The following is a 21,636-nucleotide window of genomic DNA, read 5'->3' as shown; positions in this document are numbered from 1 at the left end:
TGTGTATGTATATATATGTGTGTGTGTATATATATATATGTGTGTGTGTATATTTCCATCTATAAAGATTTTGCAATCTTTCCTTTTGATCATGATATTCTACATCCTGAATGCTTATTCTCTTTCTCAGATTATAATTGTAGATACTTCTCTTCTCCTTGTACCCCTCCCCTTGCATAGATCAATTTTTTTTATTAATTCTTTAATTTATTAATTTGTTTGTTTCCTTTTAATTTACAGGATTCAATTCCACAATTCCTTGAATTTCACATTTTGTCCCCCTCCCTCCCCTTCCCCCCCATGGCGTCTTATAATCAAGTATAGGATCTGTAGATACTTTCACATTATACAATGGTCAGGTTATAAGGATGGATTGTACCAGCTGGGATGAAAAATGGTATAGAGGACATAAAATCAAATAAGAGAACGAAAAAGATCAGGTATTTTGCTTCCACCTGGATATAAATTTAGTTCTTTCTAGTTCTTTCTCTGGATGCACGTTTTTCTCTCCATCATGCGTCTTTTGGGATTGATTTATATCCCTGCATTGTTGAGAAGAGTCCAGTCTATCAAAGTTGGTCATCACACATATGTTGTGTCCGTAATTGTGTACAAATTCCTCCTGGTTCTACTCTTCTCACTCAGCATCAGTTCTTTTAAGCCTCTCCAGGTAAATATGAAGACTGCCTGCTCCCCGTTTCTTATAGCGCAATAATATTCCATAACATGCATATACCACAACTTGTTCAGCCATTCCCCAATTGATGGACACCCCCTTAATTTCCAATTCTTTGCCACAACAAAAAGAGCTGCTATAAACATTTTTGTACATATGGGTCTTTCTCCCATTTCTATGATCTCTTTGGGATATAACCCTAAGAGTGGTATTGCTGGATCAAAGGGTATGAAAGTATTTATAGCCCTTTGGGCATAATTCCAGATTGCTCTCCAGAAAGGCTGGATCAGTTCACAGCTCCACCAACAATGCATTAGTGTTCCAGTTTGCCCACATCCTCTCCAACATTTGTCATTTTCCTGTTTTGTCATCTTAGCCAATCTGACTGGTGAGATGTGGTACCTCAGAGTTGTTTTGATTTGCATTTCTCTAATCAATAGTGAATTAGGGCATTTCTTCATGTGCTTATAGCATAGATCAATTCTTACAAAATTCACCTATATATCCAATACCAGTATAGCCAGTATGGGGTGGATTAATTCTTTCCCACTCCAACACTACCAAACATTTAAGACTTCTTATGTTTTTCTTCCTCCTGTAACTGAAAGACAACATCAAAAGATTGGAGTAGTCCATTGATATTCATGAATTTCACCTGAGAAACAAGCAGGTATAAAGACTCACAGGAAGATGTAGGGAAAAAAAAAGATATGCCACCAGGACCATATATTCCCTTTGAGCTGAACAATGCCTAAGTCCTAGAAAGGATGGTGAGGCAAGAACTTTTCCAGAAGAACATTTCTATTCTGTAGATATGTGAACATTTATATGCCTACTAGGACTAATGGTTGTTAAATCAAAGAATTCTGTTTTGTTCAATTCCTCTTAATATTTTGGTGGATGGTATTGGAAAGTGTGGCCAGTGAGCAGGGAATCTGCCTCAGTATGATGAATATACTGTGTAAATACTCTGCCTCAGTTTTCCTTAAATCAGGAACATACACCAAGAGAATAAGAAAATGCCCCAAAATGGGCCTGGAGTTTGTGTCATGAGAGGCACTGATACTAGACATATGCCAATTACATCATGGTCCTAATATTTACTATTCTCCTGATTACCCTATTTGATTTTTAAAATATCCTATAGAAGCAGTTGTATATCTAGCTTGGCTTTCTCTGCCATTTTCTTCACTGATAAATTGTCTGATTTGTAAGTCAACTGTTTTGTCTTTCATTTTTCTCTCAAACATCCCCCACAATTCCCTCCTGACCACCTCAGTGAAGCCTTTGTCATTCAGTATTTCATGCTTTTCCATACTAATTTTCTTCAAAAAGAAAGCTGTTTTCCTTCTAAGAAGCAAGTAAAGACTGATAAAATGAATGGAGGGAGAAGGAAAGTGGTCCTTCAAAATCTTTTGTAAAGTACAGAATTATAAATACATACATATGTAAAAATTCTTATTTTAAATTTAAAATTTTATTTTAAAAATAATTACATGTACAGATACTCTAGGCAACCTTCATAGTTAATACTTATTGTAACTGTATTAACCAATCATATATTTTCCACATTCAAAAACACTCATTCTTGCTTCCCCCATACTTAGGATTTAATAATGGCATGCCAATAGCTTATCACTTCAGATATAGTTCACTTTAAAAAAAAGTTTGCCTGAATTGATACAAAGTTATGATTCTGGGAAATTGAATAGTTAATGATATGTCAATTTACTGGTTTGACTGGGTTTAATTCAACTTTTGGGACTACATTGTATAGTCCTGAGAGTCCTTTCCACCATCCTATCTTTCTCCTAATATCACCCTAGCATCAGTTCTGTGGCTGCCAATCAATCAATAGATATTTGTAAAAATCACTTAAAAAATTAATATTTTATTTTCCCCAATTACATATTAAAAAATTTAACATTCGCTTTTAATACTTTGAGTTCCAATTTCTCTCCCTTCCTCATTCCTTACACTTCCTCATCAAGAGAACAAGAATTTAATATAGGTTATACCTTTATTATCATAAAAAACAATTTTCTAATTAGTTATGTTATGAAAGAAAATAAAGATCAGGAAAAAAACTCAAGAAAAAATAAAGCAAGTTTAAAAAATTCTTCAGTCTGTAGTCAAACACCATCAGTTCTCTGTCTGTGGATGAATGCCATTTTTCATCATAACTTCTTCACTGTTGTCTTAGATCATTGTATCGATGAGAATAGCTAAGTCATTCATAGCTGAACATCTCACAATGTTACTGTTACACAGTACATTTCATTTCACACCAGCTGATACAAGTCCAGGTTTTTTCCTGAGAGCATTCTGCTCATCATTTCTGATAGCACAACCGTATTCCATCACAATCACAGGGCAAAACATTCAGCCATTCCCCAACTGAAGGGCATCCTCTCAATGTTTAATTCCCTGCCCCCCTAAAAGAGTTGCTGTAAATATTTTTGTATAAATATATCCTTTTCCCCTTTGGATACAGACCTAGTAGTGGTCAAAGCTTATACATGGTTTTTATAGTCCTTTGAATATAGTTTCAAATTTCTCTAAAGAATGGTTAAATCAGTTCACAATTCTACCAACAGTGCATTAATGTCTCATTTTTCCCACATCCCCTCCAACATTTGTCATTCTCCTTTTCTGTCCTATTAGCCAATCTAATAGGTATTATGTAGTACCTCATAATTGTTTCAATGTGCATTCCTCCAATCAATAGTGATTTAGAGTACCTTTTCATATGACAGTATAGCTTTGGTTACTTCATCTGAAACTGTCCATATCTCTTGATAATTTTATCATTTAGGGAATAGCTTCTATTTTTATAAATTTAATTCATTTCTCTAATATATTTGAGAAATGAGGCCTTTATAAGAGAAACTTTCTTCAAATTTTTACTTATGATTGCTAAATGTATTTCTCTCCATCCTATCCCCATTTATTGATTCTTTTTCTCTGCTTTCACACTGTTCCTTCTCAAAAGTTTTTTTTTGCTTCTGGCTAATCTGCCCTCCTCTAATATGCCCTCCCTTCCATCCACTGTCCCTTCTCTTATCCTCTTCTCCTCCTACTTTCCTATAGAGTGAGATAGATTTCTATACCCCAATGGTATGTGTTTGTTATTCCCTCTCTGAGTCAATTTGGATGAAAGTAAGGTTCATTTACTCCCACCTACAACTTCCCCATCTTCTCCTCTACTGCAAAAGACATTTCTTGCCTTTTATGTATTAATTTACCCCCATTCTACCCCCCTTTTTTCCTTTTTCCCAGTGTTTACCTCTTTCTCACACTTTTTTTTAGATATTATCCCTTTATATCCAACTCACACCTATGCCTTCTGTCTATATATACCCCTAAATACCTTTCTAATGAGAAAATTTTTATGAGTTATACATATCATCTTCCCATATAGGAATGTAAATAGTTTAACCTTATTAAGTTCCTTATGATTTCACTTTCCTGTTTGCCTTTTTATGCTTCTTTTGAGTCTTGTATTTGAAAGTCAAATTTTCTATTCAACTCTGGTCTTTTCATCAAGAATAATTGAAAGTCCTCTATTTCATTCAATTTCCATTTGTCCCAGTAAAGATTCTACTCAGTTTTTCTGGGTAGGTGATTCTTGATTGTAATCCTAACTCCTTTGCCCTCTGCAATATCATATTCCAAACCCTCTGACCCTTTAATGCAAAAGCTACTAAATCTTGTGTTATCTGGACTGTGCTTCCACAATACTTGAATTGTTTCTTTCTGGTTGCTTGCAATATTCTCTCCATAGTTATCCTAGGAGCTCTGGAATTTGACTATAATATTTCTAGGAGTTTTCATTTTGCAATCTCTCTCAGGAGTTGATCAGTAGATTCTTAAATTTCAATTTTACCCGCTGGTTTTACAATATCAGGGCAATTTTCCTTGATAATTTTTGAAAGGTGATATCTAGGTTCTTTTTTTTAAATCATGATTTTCAGGTGGTCCAATAATTTTTAAAATTATCAACCTTGGATCTATTTTCCAGGTCAGTTGTTTTTCCAATGAGATATTTCACATTGTCTTCTCTGTGTTTTTTTTTCATTCTTTTCATTTTGTTTTATTATTTCTTGATTTCTCATAAAGTCATTAGTTTCCATTTGCTCAATTGTAATTTTTAAGGAATTATGTTCTTTAGTGAGCTTTTCTATCTCCTTTTCCATTTGACCAATTCTACTATTTAAGAATTTTTTTTTCAGTAAATTGTTTGCCTCTTTTTCCATTTGACCAATTCTGCTTTTTAAAGCATTCTCCTCATCAGTCTTTTGTACTTTCTTCACCTTTTGGCCTCATCTATTTTTAATGTGTTATTTTCTTCAGAATTTTTTTTTTGTTTTTCCTTGTCCACGTTGTTTACTCCTTTTTCATGCTTCTATTGTATCACTCTCATTTCTCTTCCCAATTTTTTTTTTCTGCCACTCTCACTTGATTTTCAAAACTCTTTTTGAGCTCTTTCATGGCTTGAGTGTAATTCAAATGCTTCTTGGAGGCTTTGGATGTTGGAACTTTGACTTTGTTATCTTTTTCTCAGTATGCATTTTGGTATTCCTTTTCACCATAGTTGCTCTCTATGCTAAGATATTTTTTCTGTTGTTTGCTCATTTTTTCAGCCTGTTACATGACTTTTAACTCTTCATTAAAATGAGTTTCTGATTCTAGGGTGGAGGGTGCACTGTCCTAGGCTTCAGAAGTCTTGTGCAGCTCTTTTCAGAGATGCTTCTAGGGACCTGTAAGTTTTCAGTTCTTCCAAGGTGGTATGATCTAAATAGAGGTGTGTTTACTACTCTACTGGCTTATTTTCTGGTCTGTGCATGACCACTAGTGCTCTTTTTTTACCACAGAACTGTGAGAAGGGTTCCTGCTCCACTGTGGCCACAGCTCTAGTATGGGACTTCCACTCAGGTCTGTGACTCAGATCTGAGTATCAGCAAAGCAACAAAGTCCTGCTCCCAGTGACAGTAAACAGATCCCTTTAATCTCCTTCAGATCAGTTGTTCAACCCACCTTACCATCTGTGGGCTGGGAGGTATATATAAAGACCACTTTGTAAAAGGCATAAGTGTAAGGAACATAAAACATAAAATGCAATCTAGTATATAAAGCTATTTATAATGTAGTTGGATGACAATGCATTTACACATGAAAAGCTCTATGTGGTGTACTAGAAAGAGCACAATGTCATGAGTTCTGATCCATGCTCTGCCACATTACCTATATAACCATTTTAACATTACTCCATCTGTAAAATGATTTTTTACAGGTTTTCTTGGCTCCAGACATAGTGGTCTTTATACTGTGCCACCTAGCTGCCCTGGGGGGATGATAATAAGTATCATATTTGCCCAAGAGATATCCAGTTTGAGTTGTCCAAGAGGCAGTTGGTCAAATCATTCATTATAGTCACTTTCAGTTCTATTTTAAATAATTTCATACAAAAAAGTATTGTTGAAACAATTTTTCTGAAAAAAAATTCTCTATCTTCTTTAGCAATTCCACAGTGAGCAGGTTTGGTCAAGAAAGCAGGTTCTTCTCATTTTTTTTTTTCTATATCATAATGTCCTGTTTTAACATTAGCGAAAGCAGGGCTGGTGGATGGACATGGAAGATAGGAAAAAATATGCATCAAGACAAGACAAATTTCAGTGAAATTGAATAAAAGCCATGCTAATGTTTGATGAAAATTATTGCAATAAGAATATGTATTTATATATGCATATTAACAAACATATATTTATATATACATGTTTTAATTAATTTTTCTTAATTATTTAACAGAAGTCTATTTTCTCTTTCTCCTACCCACCCACAAGTCTCACTGGGGAAAAAAAATAAAAATGTCCCTCATAACAAATATACATACACAGGAAAAATAAATTCCTTTATCGCCTATTGTTCCAAAAACATGTTTCATTTTGCACACTTAATCTCTCAACTGTCTTTCGGGAGATTGATAGTATATTTTCTAAATAATACAGATCCTGAGCTCTGCTGTCTCTTTAATATTTTTGAGGAATAATTAAAAGAAATAGTCTTCTAAGACACTTCTTTTTTTTCCATTTTTCAAACACTTTATTAACTTCTGATTTACATCATTCATTTCCGCCAGATTTTGAGTTACAAATTTTCTCCCCGTTTTTCCCCTACCCACCACCCCAAAACAGCAGTCCCACAGGATATTCCCTCCTCCACTCTGCTCTCTCCCATATTTTCTCCCATACCACTTTCGATTTTTCCAGTAGGTCTTTGTGGATCTCTATGCCCCAGTGCCTATATATCTTATTTGCCAATTACATGTAAAATAGTCTAAATAAATAAAATAAAATAAATAAAAATAAAAGTCTAATGTTGGAATCTTCTGTTTGCTGTGTTTCATTTGCCTGGTCATGTTGCCCCTCAGTCACTTGACCCCTGGGTTTTTTGCCACAGTAGGACTCTGCCACCAGACTGGGGAGCTTTTGTCCCAAACGCTGGGGTTTTCTCAGCTGCCAGAGATATTTGATGGGTTCCCTCTCTGAGGCCTCCACACACTCTGGAAAGCTGGACACACACCCCAGGACTTCCACCCTAGACTGCAATCCAGATCCAAGCAGGTTAAAGTAAGAGCAGTTACCCCTCAGACTGGTGCTTGGTCCCCCTACACTCTGCAGACCAAGAGCTGAAGCTGCCATGTGGCGCTGGCTGGCTGTGCTGGAGTCTCAGCAGCTCCTTTCCCTGGGGGCAAAATTGACTCATTCTACTTACTGGGTCCCAAAATCCATACTGCACTGGCCTCTCACTTTGTCCTTAGCATCTATGTGTTGATAAATCTGGAAACGGCCAAAGCTGCTGCTGATCTGGAGTCCCTCCAGCTAGTGGCTGGTCAGACCCACCCTGGAGCTAAAACCTGTGGTTCTTGTGGGCCTGGGCTTGGCTTCAAGAGCACTGTGCTGGCAGATTCCTGCTGGCCTGCCCTGCTGTCCTCAGCAGAAGGTTAGTTTCTCTATGTCATTTTGTGGGTTCTGGAGCTCCAAAGTTTATTCAGAGTTGCTTTTTTACATTGATTTGGGAAGGTGGAAGCCAGAGCTACTTGAAGGTCCTGCTTCTACTCCACCATCTTGACTCTAACCCGTGATACTTCTCCTTCTTGCAAGCAAAGGAATTTTGCTTCATCTTCTAAAGAAGTACATATTTTCCCTTCCACATCAACAGGGTTAAAGGTAAGATGATGCCCCAGTGATCTTGAAAATCTGCATAGATCTTTTTAATTCTCCCTTCACACCAGAGAAGTCTGAATGTATGTATGTGTGTTTGTATGTATTTATATATGTGTGTGTATATGTATGTATGCATGTATGTATGTGTGATGAATGTAAGTACATATGTGTATATGTGTGTTAGTAAATGAAAAGTTATCCCCCAAGGAAGGGCCTAACACTGAAGGGAACATAGGTAGAGACTTCTGTAAGAACATGATATTAGATCTGAGACTTGAAGGAATCCAAAAATTAGTGGTAAGGAAAGAGAAAACTCTGAACATGGAAGACAGCCAGTAACAAAACAATCAGAGTTGGGCGATGGGGCATATGTGTAAAAACAGAAAAAAGACTCATGGATTATTGGCCAAAAAGATATTCTTTTAGAAGAAAGTGGATAGGCATATATACCAGTTTTACTAAGAGAAGTATGACAATTTGTTGGTAATTGGGCAAAGATCACCAATTAGAGAACAACCATTACCTTAATGATTATAGACAATCTAAAGACCAAGAGATTCTATATACTCTGCAACCCCCTCTCTTTTGCTTCTACATCACTGCTGTAGCAAAAAACTTGCTGACTACACAGGACCAAAGACCATCTTGTGTGTTTGCCCATTTCATGGGGCTCCATAGTCCCATTCATGATTTGGTCGTCAACCTTCTTGTGATATTCAGTGTAAATAGGGGCTTCTGATACCTGAGAACCAAGAATAGAGAGGTACTCATTAGGCATCAGACACAGACTGTAGTTAGACTTGTTCTAAAGGCCTTTCCAGTTTCCCACAGCATGCCCAAGCTTTGACTCTCATAACGTCAGTTTAATAAGCATTTGATAACATGATGAGACATCACAAGATTTTTTTAGATTTCTCCAGTCAAAAGTATCCCAAGTGTAAAAGAATGGGGCAAATACCAAGAGAAAGTTTTGTTTAACTTCCTATTTCCTCTTTTCACGTGATCTTACATTCATTAAGTGTTGGGAGCGAAGGCCTTCGGTCCAGGTACCCTTCCCCCCGTGAGAAGACCACACCCCCGAGTACCATGCCTCGTGAATCTGCTGACCGCAGAGTGTTTTGGCACCAGGTGTCCTAACCGCAAATGTTCCAGCAGTTGTTTACAAGAATTCCTCTCCCCGGCCACTTCCTCAGAGTATATAAGTCATGTTTACCTGCAATAAAGTTCAGACCTTTAGACCTTAACGCAAACTCTCTTGGTCTCGCTCCTTCTTTCCCACCCATTCCTTTGCAGGCTGGGTCCTCCTCAGCCCCACAAATAACTTGGTCCCGCTGGACGGGACAATTAAGAAAATCATTAAGGGCGGCCAGGTAGTACAGTGAGAAAGAGGGTCGGGATGACCTGGAGATCAAATCTGGGCTCAGATACTCAGCACCACACCCAGAAATAACTGGCTTTGTAAACTTGAGAAAGTTACTTAGCCCCAATTGCTTTTAAAAAAAAAGTCATTAAAGTCTTGATTGCATTTTAAATAACACGGAGGCAAAAATAATCATGTAGAATACTATCATGGGTTCTAAATAGATGTGCATTAGGTAGATTTAAAGTATCCAGGAAAAGTTTCTGGACATGTGATCAATTAGATGAAGGCAGAGTGTTTTTTTTTTCCCAATGCTAATTACTGAAACTTTATCACTCAAGTCATTTCTAATTAGATTGTAAAGAAGGTTTACTGTACCAGTAAAGTGAAGGTAACATGCAGTCCTATTCCAATCCTTAATAATGCTACACACTTGAGTAAGTACTGTGTGTTTATACACAGATTATTAATCTCAACCAAGAAACTTAAAGTGGATCATTCCAACACATATTGAACCTTTCTTCCAACTGCATGGATTATCAGGTGGGCATAGCCCAGTGTCAGAGGCAAAACAAACAAAAATTATCATAAAGAAGTCAGGGAGATGGTGGTGGTGAAGGATATAGTGTATGGAGTTTGTGGACAAGTCTACAACCTTAGAAAAGATTGAAGAAGTTAAACAAGGCAAAATCTCAATATTGGAGTACCTGAGGCACTGGGAAGGGAATAAAAATCACACCATGTTTCAAAGGTCTTTAAGCTTTACAGGGTAATTTCCTCATAATAATCCAACAAGGTGTGATAGTAATGGCATTTAAAGATTCCCCTGTATTGGCTTGGTTTTTCAAATTGATTGTGTTAAAACCTAGAGCTTGTTAATCCCATCTGTGGGATGGACTGGTTGATGTGAAAAGAGAGTCCTGAACTGGGAGGAGCTGGTGACATAGATTTGGAGAGACAAGAGAGAGGCGGAAGGACTTTTTGGAAGCAGCACCTCGTGGAGGCAGAGAGAGAGACTGATAGAATTACTGGAGGCCGCTTTGAGTTGCCCTGGACTTTTGAGACCTGCCCCCTGAGCTGCCAAGGACTGAGGAGACATGGCTGTTTTGCTGGTACTTTGTCTGTCTGTTTTGATGTTCTTTTGCCAGATTTGTCCACTGGTGAAAGACAGTCCTGTTGTTCAAGAAGTCCTGGAACCTGGCTTTTGGTTAAGAAGCCCTGAGACTGTCCTGCAGACAGAGAGTGAATACTGTCCACTGGTGAAGGACAGTGCTGTTGTTGCAGGGGTCTGGAGACTGTCCTGCAGACAGAGTGAATACTGTCCACTGGTGAAGGACAGTGCTGTTGTTGCGGGGTCTGGGAACCTTTCTGTTGGTTCAGAAGCCCTGAAGAAGGATTTTCTTGTTGTATGTTTACAGAAATCCTAGGAGAGGGTTTTGCTAATGTTTTCAGGGGTTCTAGGACTGTTCTACAGACAGAGGATGAATTAACAAAGGGACTGGCAATGTATCTTGTGGCCTTGCTAAGCTTTGTCTCCCCAGGAACTAAGATTGCTGAGAACTTGCCTCATGTCAAGATGAAGAAAAGACCTCCATTTGGGTATTAAGTGCTGTGCTTAAACTTGATGTAACTCTGGGGTAGATTCAATTGAGATCCAGGGGTGGGGAACTTTTGACCTTATTGTGCTCTGTGATTGACAAATGAAGGTACTTTACTTATGTTTGGAAACTAATCTCCATTTGAGAAGAGGGACTTTGTGGTGGACCAAATGAAGGTATAGCCTAGGGGTGGAGAAGTATTTAGAACAGGGACTTTGTAATTGATTGAATGATTGGAAGGTCCTGGGGTGGGGTAGTCCTTGGAGATTATTTAATCACATTTAGTAAATGCTGTATTTGGAATGATGTCATGTTTTGATCTTCTCTGTTCTTGGTTGGTCACTGAATAAAATGGAGAGCTCCTATGCTGGTATTTTGAACCTTGGGAAGTTGCCTTTCCTTGGCATTACAGTACACAAGGCAGATATAATAGAAAGAATTCTCAATTTAAGAGCTGTGCCCAAACCCCAACTCCATCACTTTTTGCCAAAGTTATCTTGGCCAAGTCTCTAATTTTCTGTTTCTTCATTTAAAAGCTGAAGGTGATTGAACTATATGACCCCCAAGGTTATTTCCAGCTCTAAATCTATGATGCTATACTCCCAATTTTACAATTAAAGAAACATAACTAAGTAAATTGGTCAGTGGCATAAAACTAGCACACTTTGAGGCCAGAAGTCATACCAAGGTATTTTCCAATCTGGATTCACACCCAGTCTCTAACAAAACTAGAAATGATTTACTGGAATGGCAGTAAGAGGAAGAGATTTGGTCACAAGGAAGAAGATACTGGAAAGCATGCCAGTTATTGGAATGAAGAATAAAGTAAGAGCAGAAGAGTTAAGCTGACTTCAATTCAATTCTAGACCAACTGGCGTAGGTCTTTTTACATTCCCCATAGTTTGGGAATTAGTCATCATGGGGACTGATATGGGAATAAACCTTCAAGTGAGACTTTAACAGCTCACATTGGGAATAGCAGAGACTATCGAAGATAACAACAAAGCAGTTCACTCTGCTTATCAAGATAAAAGTCTTACTTCACCTAACATTAATAAGCTGGATAGAAAGAAGGATTTAAAATTTATTAATTTGTTCATTACCTTTCTCTGCTTTGGACATTAGGTGTTAGAGTTCCATCATTGATATATATTCAATAGTTTTCTCTGTTATTAAGGAATTTGTGAATTGATCTAATGGCAATATAGTGCATCTGTGTTCACTGAGGTGTCATTGAGTACAAGACTAGATGCAATGATGCAGAATTAAAAGGTGAACTTTTAAGTCAACCACACTACCCATCAGGATTTTCTCTATATTCACTTTTTCTCTGGATTCAAAGGCAGACTGTTGGGCATAGCATATAATATATAACAAAATCCCCACATATAAAATTCTAAGGATATCAAATACTCTATTTTCTTAGATTCCCCCAATGACCCCTTTAATTCATAGGACTTGACAATTTACTACATGGCTACATGCTTTTTACCTGTATTAAACAACATAGAAAGCACAAAGACATTAGAACAATTAATATCATGTTGCAAAGAAGTTGAACTTGGATTGATTTCTTTTCATTTTTCCATCCATACTCATTCCCCACTAGTCAAAGAGAAGACAGAAAGCATAGTGATTGGACAGGCAAAGGAAACAAATGTTTCTCCCAGAACATCTCTGTGAGGAAGCAGGGAAAGACAGAGACAGAAGTATTACTTGGGACTCCACTTGCTCTCACCAACCAAAGAAGGTACTTTGGCCCAATCTGATCTTATGAATCTTTGCTGGGCTTGACAATTATCTTCCTCCTCTGGCTGACTACAGTCTGGGCTTTGTTGAGTCAGAATATCATATATACTCCCAATCTTAGTGTCTATACGTTCTCCTTCTTGCAACCAATGAAGCATAGCTCCTGAATTCCTTTCTTGCTTCATGACAGAACAAAACAAGCATGGAGAGTCCCAAACAAGCTTTTCTTTCTCATTTCTCTCCTCCTTTCTTTATGTATGTGGTCCTAAAGACCAGGAGAAAAGGTCCTCTTTTAGACTAGAGGAAATAGGAATTCTCAAAATATTGTTCTACACATATTGGATCACCAAATCTCTGGGACATTTGGACCTCCAAAATCTCTATGACTCACCGGACTGCAAACATTCATTAATTTAAAATTCTGGGCAAATCTGAACCAAGGAACAAAGATAATAGCTGGATTCAAGATGGATAAAGTTTCAAATTTTGAGAGACAAAATTAAACTATCCTAACAAAAAGTGTTCGGTTTTCCATTTCAAAAAGTCAATTTTACATGAACAGAAAAAAATCTGAAATTTCATTTCAACTTATAGTTTATCTCTACTTCTCCACAGGCTTGATGAGAACTTCTCAGAGCTAACTAAAGAAAATTGACTTGTTTTTGGCTTATTTTTCTTGACTTCCTTTCCTCTTTGGGAAGAGGTTGATGATGTGTGAATTGTCTTTACTGCAGGAAAAAGAAAAGAAACAAGAAGCATAGAAAATCAGCCTCCAGATAATCAATACAAACTTATCCTTTGCCAACTTTCTGGTTGTGAAAACAGCCCCTGCTCTTCTTTCTCTACCTTTTCATCAGAGTGAGAATTAGTGAATTAGCCGATTTTGACTCATTGGGAGACTTCCTATAGTATTGCTTTTTTTTTTCTGCAGATGTACCCTGCCTGACTATATTTAGACAGGACAGCTACTATTTTGGCAACAGAAATCATAAGTCAGAAATATTATTACCACCTCTTATTTCAAAAGAAGAATAAAGTCCACTGCTAGAACTTTAAAAAAAAATTAACATTGACTGAATCCATCATGTGTATATAACTATCTATTCAACTTAAGCAGCCGTTTCTGGATGCAGCTTTTTTACCTGGAAAAAAAAACTTTTCTCAGGGCATTTCTAATATCAATCAATGACTTACCTTGGGAACCTGACTCACTCTTTCAGTTACCCAGTCTGACAGATGCTGAGGGGAATAGGGAGAAATTTCTAAACACTATCATACTATTTAAGACAATTGGATACTAACAAGTCCCACCCACCCCAACTCTGCCTCTCTTATTGAAGTTCTTATTATTGGCTGCCAACAGTTTTGTTGCTAGCCCATTCTATATGCTGAATTTGGTGTCTAGAAATTTGACTCAGTCACTTAATCATCAAGCATTTATTAAATATGCACCAGATAAAAGGTATTGTTCTAAATGTTAGGGATACAACAGAAGTGAAATAAACTAGCCTCAAGAGGATTACATCCTGTTGGGAAGAAAGAACATATTTATATGAAGGAGAGACAGACAGACAGTAAGAAATAGAAAGTGAAATGTAGACAGAGACACAGAGAGAGGAGAGAGAGAGACAGAGAGAGAGACAGAGAGAGTTTGTACTGCAGCATAATTTCTTACACTTTCCAGAACATACTTGCTAGATTTCCATCGAATGCAGAAAGAGGAGAGTGTTGTTATTATCCCTGAATACACCTTTTAGTATGGATTTGACAAACCACTACTCACCCTCTTACACATAAATGAATGAATATAAAGCATATAAAAAGCATACAAATATCCAGTGATGGAAGTGGAACACTAACACCAGAGTTCACCAGCAAAGGGGTCTTAAAGAAAGTGGCACTTGTTCTGAGCTTTGAGGGGAGTTAGAGTTTCCTAGAGGCAGAGGAGAAAATTGAGGCTATCCTCTGCAAAGGGAAATAGAATGGTAGCCTACTATCATGAGCATGAAGGAGACCAGTTTGGTTATTGGCTAGGGGGGAGAGTGAAGGAAAGTGAGGTAAAATCAGCTTGAGAATATAGGCTAGACCCAAATAGCAAAAGAATTTATAAGCCAAATGTAGGAGTTTATATTTCATATTTAAGTCAATGGGAGGATATAGATGCCTCTTGAGCAGAGAAGAAACATGGTCTGATCTACACTTTAGCAAGATCAGTTTGGCAGCTATGTGGAACAAGAATCAGATTGAATTCCAGAAGAACAAGTAGGAGCCTTTTGAAATAATCTTATTAAGAGACAACAAGGGCCTAGATTATAATGATTATAGGGATGGATGGATAGATAGATGAATGGATGGATGAATGGATGGATAGATGGATGCAAGAGATGTTGAGGAGGTAGAATAGATAAGAATTGGCCTATAATTGGATTCAGAGTGTCCAGTAAAGAGTCAAAGATGACTTCTGGGTTGCAAACTTAAGTGCCTGGAAAAATTATTGTGCATTTCATAGAAACAAGGAAGATAACAGGATTTTTCTGAAAGCATTAAGAATTTAAGAGACTTGCCCAGGGTTACAAAATTAATATAGTACAGAGTCAGAAGCTGAACCCAGGTCTTTCTGACTTTAAGGATACTATCCAGTAATCAAATCTGCTGCTCATCATAATAAGTTACAGTAAGATAAAATTTCCACACAGTGTAAAAAGATTGGAGAATAAAAATTTCATAAATATAAATGGAGAGGAATGCATATCATTTCAAACAGTATTTCTATAAAAATTTAAGGTCCACAAAGTACTTTACATAAATTATCTCATTTAATTCTGACAACAACCCTATGAAGAAAATATTATTGTACTCATTTTTTTTTTGCCTTTTGGAGGGCAATTGGGGTTAAGTAACTTGCCCAAGGTTACACGGCTAGTTTTGTGTGTGTGTGTGTGTGTGTGTGTGTGTGTGGGTGTTAAGTGTCTGGGGCTAGAACCGAACTCAGGTCCTTCCAACTCCAGGGCCAACGCTTTACTCACTGCGCCACCTAGCTGCCCCTATTGTACTCATTTTATGTAGGAGAAACTGAAGCTGACAGAAGTTAAGTGACTTACCGAGGGTCACGAAGGTAGTAAGTATCAAAGACAGGATTTGAACTCAAGTCTTCCTGATGCCAAGTGCAGTGTTTGATTCAATATGCCACCATCAAAATAGATTACCCTGATTGCAATAAAGTAAAAATATTTTGAAAGAATAAAACCAGTATAATTAAAATTAGAAAACAATGCATACATTGGGGAAAAATCTGCTTTATCCTTCTCTATTAGAAGTATAGCATCTTAAATTCCCAAGGTATATATATTTTTTACAAATGTTTAGAAGTAAGACACTTCCTAGTAAACAAGAAAAATGTGTTATTGCAACCATCAGCAAAACTCTGCAAAACCATTGGTAGCCAAGGATATGGAAATTTAAAGCCTGAGGCAAGAACATTAGATTTAGAGTGAGAACTCTGGATATTAACATTCCAACTGCTGTATCTTATCTGTGTAACCTGGAATATACTACTTTACCACTCTGACTCTCAAATTCTTCACCTATAAAATTAAAGGGTTAGGGCAGCTAGGGGGAGCAGTGAATAGAGAACTAGCCCTGGAGTAAGGAGGACCTGGGTTCAGATTTGGCCTCAAATACGTGACACAAAAAATAGCCATGTGACCTTGGACAAGTCACTTAACCCCAATTGCCCTCCAAAAAGTAAAAATCAAAATAAAATAAAAGGTTTAAAGTATATGACCTTTCACGTCCCTTCTAATTTGAAGGCTATAAACCTGTAAACCTGTGGTCCTCACACCCATCAAAGCAACCAATATGGTTAAAGATAGAGGCATTCAGTGTCTAGCTGGCTATGAAAAGACAAATATATGCTTTAACTAATGGTGAAGCATTGGATTAGTCCAGGGGTGGGAAACCCGAGGCCCTAAGGCCGCATGTGACTTTCTAAATCTTTAAGTGTGGCCTTTTGATTGAATCCAGATTTTGGATTTGTTCAGTAAACTTTTGATTCAGTCAAAAGGCTAATTTTGAAGGTCACATGTGGCCTTAAGGCTGCAGGTTCCCCATCCCTGAATTAGTTCAAGTCATTCTAATAAAAAACATGGAATTTTATAAAATAGGATTTTAAAATATTAAAATTACTAAAAAGAAAATAACATGCCTATCTTTTGATTAAGATGTCGCAAAAATGAGCTTTTAGCCAAAGGGTAATGGCAGCAAGAATACACATATCTGTGGAGTTGTTAATTATATCAAAAGCTTAGAAATATTTGCCCAACAATTGGGAAATAGCTGAACAATTGGTATGTGAATGTAATTTAATATTAGCTACAGGTGAAGATAGTGGTGTAGAAACAGGACTTCTGCAGGGCTCCTGCTTCCACCATCTCCAATTCATTTAAAAAAGGACTCTAGACAAATTTTGGAGCTACAGAACCCACAAAATGACAAAGAGAAGTTAACCTCCTGCTGAAGACAGCCTGGCAGGCTGGCAGGAAGGGGCCAACTCAGCACTCTGGGAGCTGAGCCCAGCCCTGCACTACCCCAAGGTTTTAGCCTCAGGGCAGCCTGAACAGCCACCAGCTGAGGGACTTCAGATCGCCACTGGCTGTGGTGGTTTCCAGAATTATCAACCCATAGATACCAAAGACAAAGTGAGAGGTCATTGCAGACTTTGCAGGAACAGGGAGTTTGGAAGTGCAATCTGGCATTTGCTTCAGAGCTCCTGGTCTTCAGATTGTAGGGGGACCAAGAAACCAGTCTGAGGGGTAATCACTCTTGCTTTAACCTGCTTAAATCTGGATCTCTGTTTAGGGTGAAGGTCCTGGGGTGCATGACCAGTTTACCAGAGCATGAGGAGGCTACAGAAAGAGCACCCATCTAATAGCTCTGGCAGCTGTGAAAACCCCAGCATTTGGGATAAAGCTCCCTTTTCTGGTAGCAGAGTTCTATTGTGGCAAAAGGCTCAAAAGTCAAGTAATTGAGTGGCAACATGAGCAAGCAAAGGAAGCAAAGCAAACAGCAATCCTACATTAGACTCCTATTTTGGGGACAAAGAGGATCAAAGCATGGAACAGGAGGAAGAATGAAAAGTTAAAATTCCTGCACCAAAAGCTTACAGGCCATAGAGGAACTTAAAAAGGATTTTGAAAATCAAATAAGAGAAGTGGAGGAAAAAAAAGGAATTTGAAAACCAAATAAGAGTAGTGGAGGAAAAAAAGAAATGAGAATAATGCAAGAAAATTATGAAGTGAGAGTCAACAACCTGACTGATGAAAAAAACACCTTGAAAAATAGAATAGCTCAGATGGCAAAAGAGGCTAAAAAAGACAATAAGGAAAAGAATGCTTTAAAAAGCCATATTTGCCAGATGGAAAAAAAAAGAATCTCAGAAGCTCACTGAAGAGAATCATTCTGTCAGAATTAGATTGGAGCAAATGGAAGCTAATGATTTTATGAGAAATCAAGATACTATTAAACAGATACAACCAAATGAAAAAAAAAGAAAGTAACGTGAAATATCTCATTGGAAAAACCACTGACCTGGAAAATAGATCCAGGAGAGATCATTTAAAAATTATTGGACTAACTGAAAGCCATGATCAAAAAAAGAACCTAGAAATCATCCTTCAAGAAATTTTCAAGGATAATTGGCCTGATGTTACAGAACCAGAGGTCAAAATAGAGGTTGAAAGAATCCACCAATAGCCTCCTGAAAAAGATCCCAAAAAGAAAACTCCTAGGAATATTATAGCCAAGTTCTATAGTTCTCAGACCAAGGAGAAAACATTACAAGCAGTCAGGAAGAAACAATTTTGTATTACATAAAATTCCCTATCTCTTGGCTGATAATAAATTCTTCCCTTTTCCGTAGATCACAGGTAAACTATTCCTTGTTCTTCTAATTTGCTTATGGTATCACCTTTTATGTTTAAATCATATATCCTTTTTGATCCTATCTTGGTAAGTGGTGTGAGATGTTTTGCCTAAGTCTAGTTTTTGCTATACTATTTTCCTGTTTTCCTAGCATTTTGTCAAAGAGTTCTTGTCCCAGAATAGGGATTATTTTGATTTATCAAACATTAGATTATTATAGTCATTTACTGCTGTGTCTTGTGTACCTGATCTATTCCACTGATTCACCACTCTATTTCTTAGACAGGATCAAATAGTTTTGATGACATCTCTTCTTTGGGACAATACTTGTTCCCTGTAATTTTTCAACGTTAACTTTTGACTTTTTGGTGGCTCTTCTTCCCATTTAAGTTTTTGTAGTCATTTTGTATATTGTTTTCTTGGATCTACTTATTTCCTTCTCAATCAATTCATGTAAGTACATTTATGCTTTTTTGTATTTATCATATTTAGTGATGCTTATAACATACTTATAACACAGTGATATTCTGTTGTATTCATGTAAGGAGGGCTGTGGACTCCTGGTGTATAGAGGTGAAAAGCAATTTCTTTGGCACCCAAATTCAGTCTTCTCTTCTCACTAGTTTTTCAACCCTATAATTTGGCTTTGGGTGTTATCATTCAACTGAAACTACTCTCTCCTTAGTTATCAATGATCTCTTAATTGCCAAATCTGAAGATCTTTTCTTAGTCCTAATTGTTCTTCATAAATCTGCTACATTTGATACTTTTTTTTGCCATTTTCTACTTAATATTCTCCCTCCTCTAAGTTTTCATGACACTATCCTTTTCTGAATGACCTCCTATCTGCCTGATTTTATCTTCTCTGTATTCTTTGTTATTTCATCACCCATATCACATTCTCTTCATGGAGGGCTATGAGTTTTATCCAAAATGCTGTTCTGCATCTTCTTCTCTTTACCCTCTATACTCTCTCTACTAGGTAACTTCTACTAGCTAAGTAACCCATAGGTTTAATTATCATATCTTCCCCAATAGAAAGTACACTCATTTCATTTTTTTTTTCCTGGGGAACATTATACTCTTTGTGTTTGTACCCTTAACATCTAGCATACTGTATGGACCACAAAAAAATGCTTAATAAGTAGTGTTAATTGATTGTGGGTTTTTTTTTGTTTGTTTTATCTTGTAGTCCCTTACATCAATGAAATCACAGGTCTAACCCCTTGTCTTTCCAGTTTAGAGAGCTCTGTCCTTGCCGCACAAATGTATCTGTATGACTTATAAGGATTATTACTAAGACAATAGTGTTCAGGTCTCCCAGACATTAAATCCTGTGCTTTATGCACTTCACAACACTGACTGGAACATGCTGTGGCAGAGAATATGGTGGTTTCACGGAAACAACAACGGGCTAGGAGTCAAGATACATGGATTCTCTTTTTGAGACAAGAATTAACTCACTGCATTATCTTGAGCAAGTTAATTAACCATCCTTGTACTTAGTTTCCTCATCTATAAAATAGGTATGAAAATACCGATTTCATTTATTGATCAGTGACTGACTGACTGAACGAATGAATGAAAGAATGAAGAATAAAGTATCTATTATTCTCTTACTCTGTGCCAAATACTATACTCATGTCTGTGGCTACAAATAGAAAAAAAAAAACAAACCAAGGCTGTTGCTTCTTTCAAGATACTCACTCTTTAACAAATTGGGGAAAACAATACATTTTTTAATGCTTTATTAACTTCTGATGTACATCATTCGTTTCCGCCAGATTTGGAGTTACAAATTTTCTCCCCGTTTTTCCGCCACCCACCACCCCAAAACAGCAGTCCCACAGAATATCCCCTCCTCCAATCTGCTCTCTCCCATATTTTCTCTTATACTCCTTTTGACTTTTCCAGTGAATCTCTATGCCTCAGTGCCTGTATATCTTATTTCCCAATTACATGTAAGATGGTATTAATAATAGTATATGTATATATATATATATATATATATTTGAATACTTGATGATAAAACTTTCAAATCCAGATTCATTCCCTTCTTTCCTTGTCACCCACCCTTACTGGGAAGATAACAGTTCAGTATAGGTTGAACATTAATGCAAAACAATAACGTAGTAGATATATCATAAAAGACTGACTATATTTCCCTCCCTGCCATCCCACCTCCCACTTGTTCTATTCTCTACTTTGATCCTGTCCCTTTTCAAAAGTGGGTGCTTCCAATTTCCCTCCCCCCCGAGGCTGCCCTCCCTTCCATCATCCCCCCTTTCATCCCCTTCCCCCCTACTCTCCTGGAGAGTGAGATACCCTATTTAGTGTGTATGTCATTCCCTCCTCAAGCCAAATTCAATGGGAATAAGGTTGACTCATTCCCCTTTGCCTTCCTATTCTTCTCCTCCATTGTAACCATTTCCCTTGCCTCTTCTGTATGAGATAGATTACCCTAATCTGTCTCTCCTCAATTCCTCTCATTATATTCCTCTCACCTCTTAATTTCACCTTTTAAGTATCATCCCTTCCTGTTAAATTGGTCCTGTGCCCGCTATCTATGTATACCTGTAAACATATATACACACATTCACATATGTATTCATATGCCCATATACCCTCATATATATATATATACATATATATATATATATATATATATATATTTCTAATCCCTTCAACTACTGAGAAAAGTTTCATAAGTTACAATTATTGTTTTTCCATGTAGGAATGTTAATAGTTCAACTTTGGTAAGTTCCTTATGATTCCTTTTCCCTGTTTACCTTTTCATGCTTCTCTTGCTTCTTGTATCTGAATGTCAAATTTTCTACTCAACTCTGGGTTTTTTCAGCAAGAATGCTTGAAAGTCCTCTATCCCACTGAATGACCATATTTTCCCCTGAAACATGATACTCAGTTTTGCTGGGTAGGTGACTATTGGTTTTAATCCCGGCTCCTTTGAACTCTGGAATATCATAATCTAAGCCCTTTGATCCCTCAGTGTAGAAGCTGCCAGATCCTGGGCTATACTGATTGTGTTTCCACTATATTGAAATTGTTTCTTCCTGGCTGCTTGTAATATTCTCTCCTTAATCTGGGAAT

The 21,636-nt window shown here is 37.2% G+C and overlaps 1 long non-coding RNA gene across 2 annotated transcripts in view; it reads right to left on the bottom strand.

Moving 5' to 3' along the window:
• Positions 1-6,414: 6,414 nt before the first annotated feature.
• Positions 6,415-21,636, bottom strand: part of LOC138169791 (uncharacterized) — a 140,344-nt gene continuing 125,122 nt past the window's right edge. For both annotated transcript variants that reach the window (XR_011170466.1, XR_011170465.1), the window contains 3 exons: positions 15,711-15,816; positions 8,988-9,115; positions 6,415-8,644 (listed from right to left, as the gene is read on the bottom strand). This is a non-coding gene — a long non-coding RNA (uncharacterized lncRNA). The remainder of the gene's footprint in view (positions 8,645-8,987; positions 9,116-15,710; positions 15,817-21,636) is intronic.

Source organism: Petaurus breviceps, unplaced genomic scaffold, assembly GCF_028583685.1.
Source record: "Petaurus breviceps papuanus isolate PSGF00001 unplaced genomic scaffold, PetGlider_PUasm1.0 126, whole genome shotgun sequence".
NCBI classification, from domain to species: Eukaryota; Metazoa; Chordata; class Mammalia; order Diprotodontia; family Petauridae; genus Petaurus; species Petaurus breviceps.
Note: the sequence above shows the minus strand (reverse complement) of the source record. Positions and strands in the feature narration are given on the sequence as shown.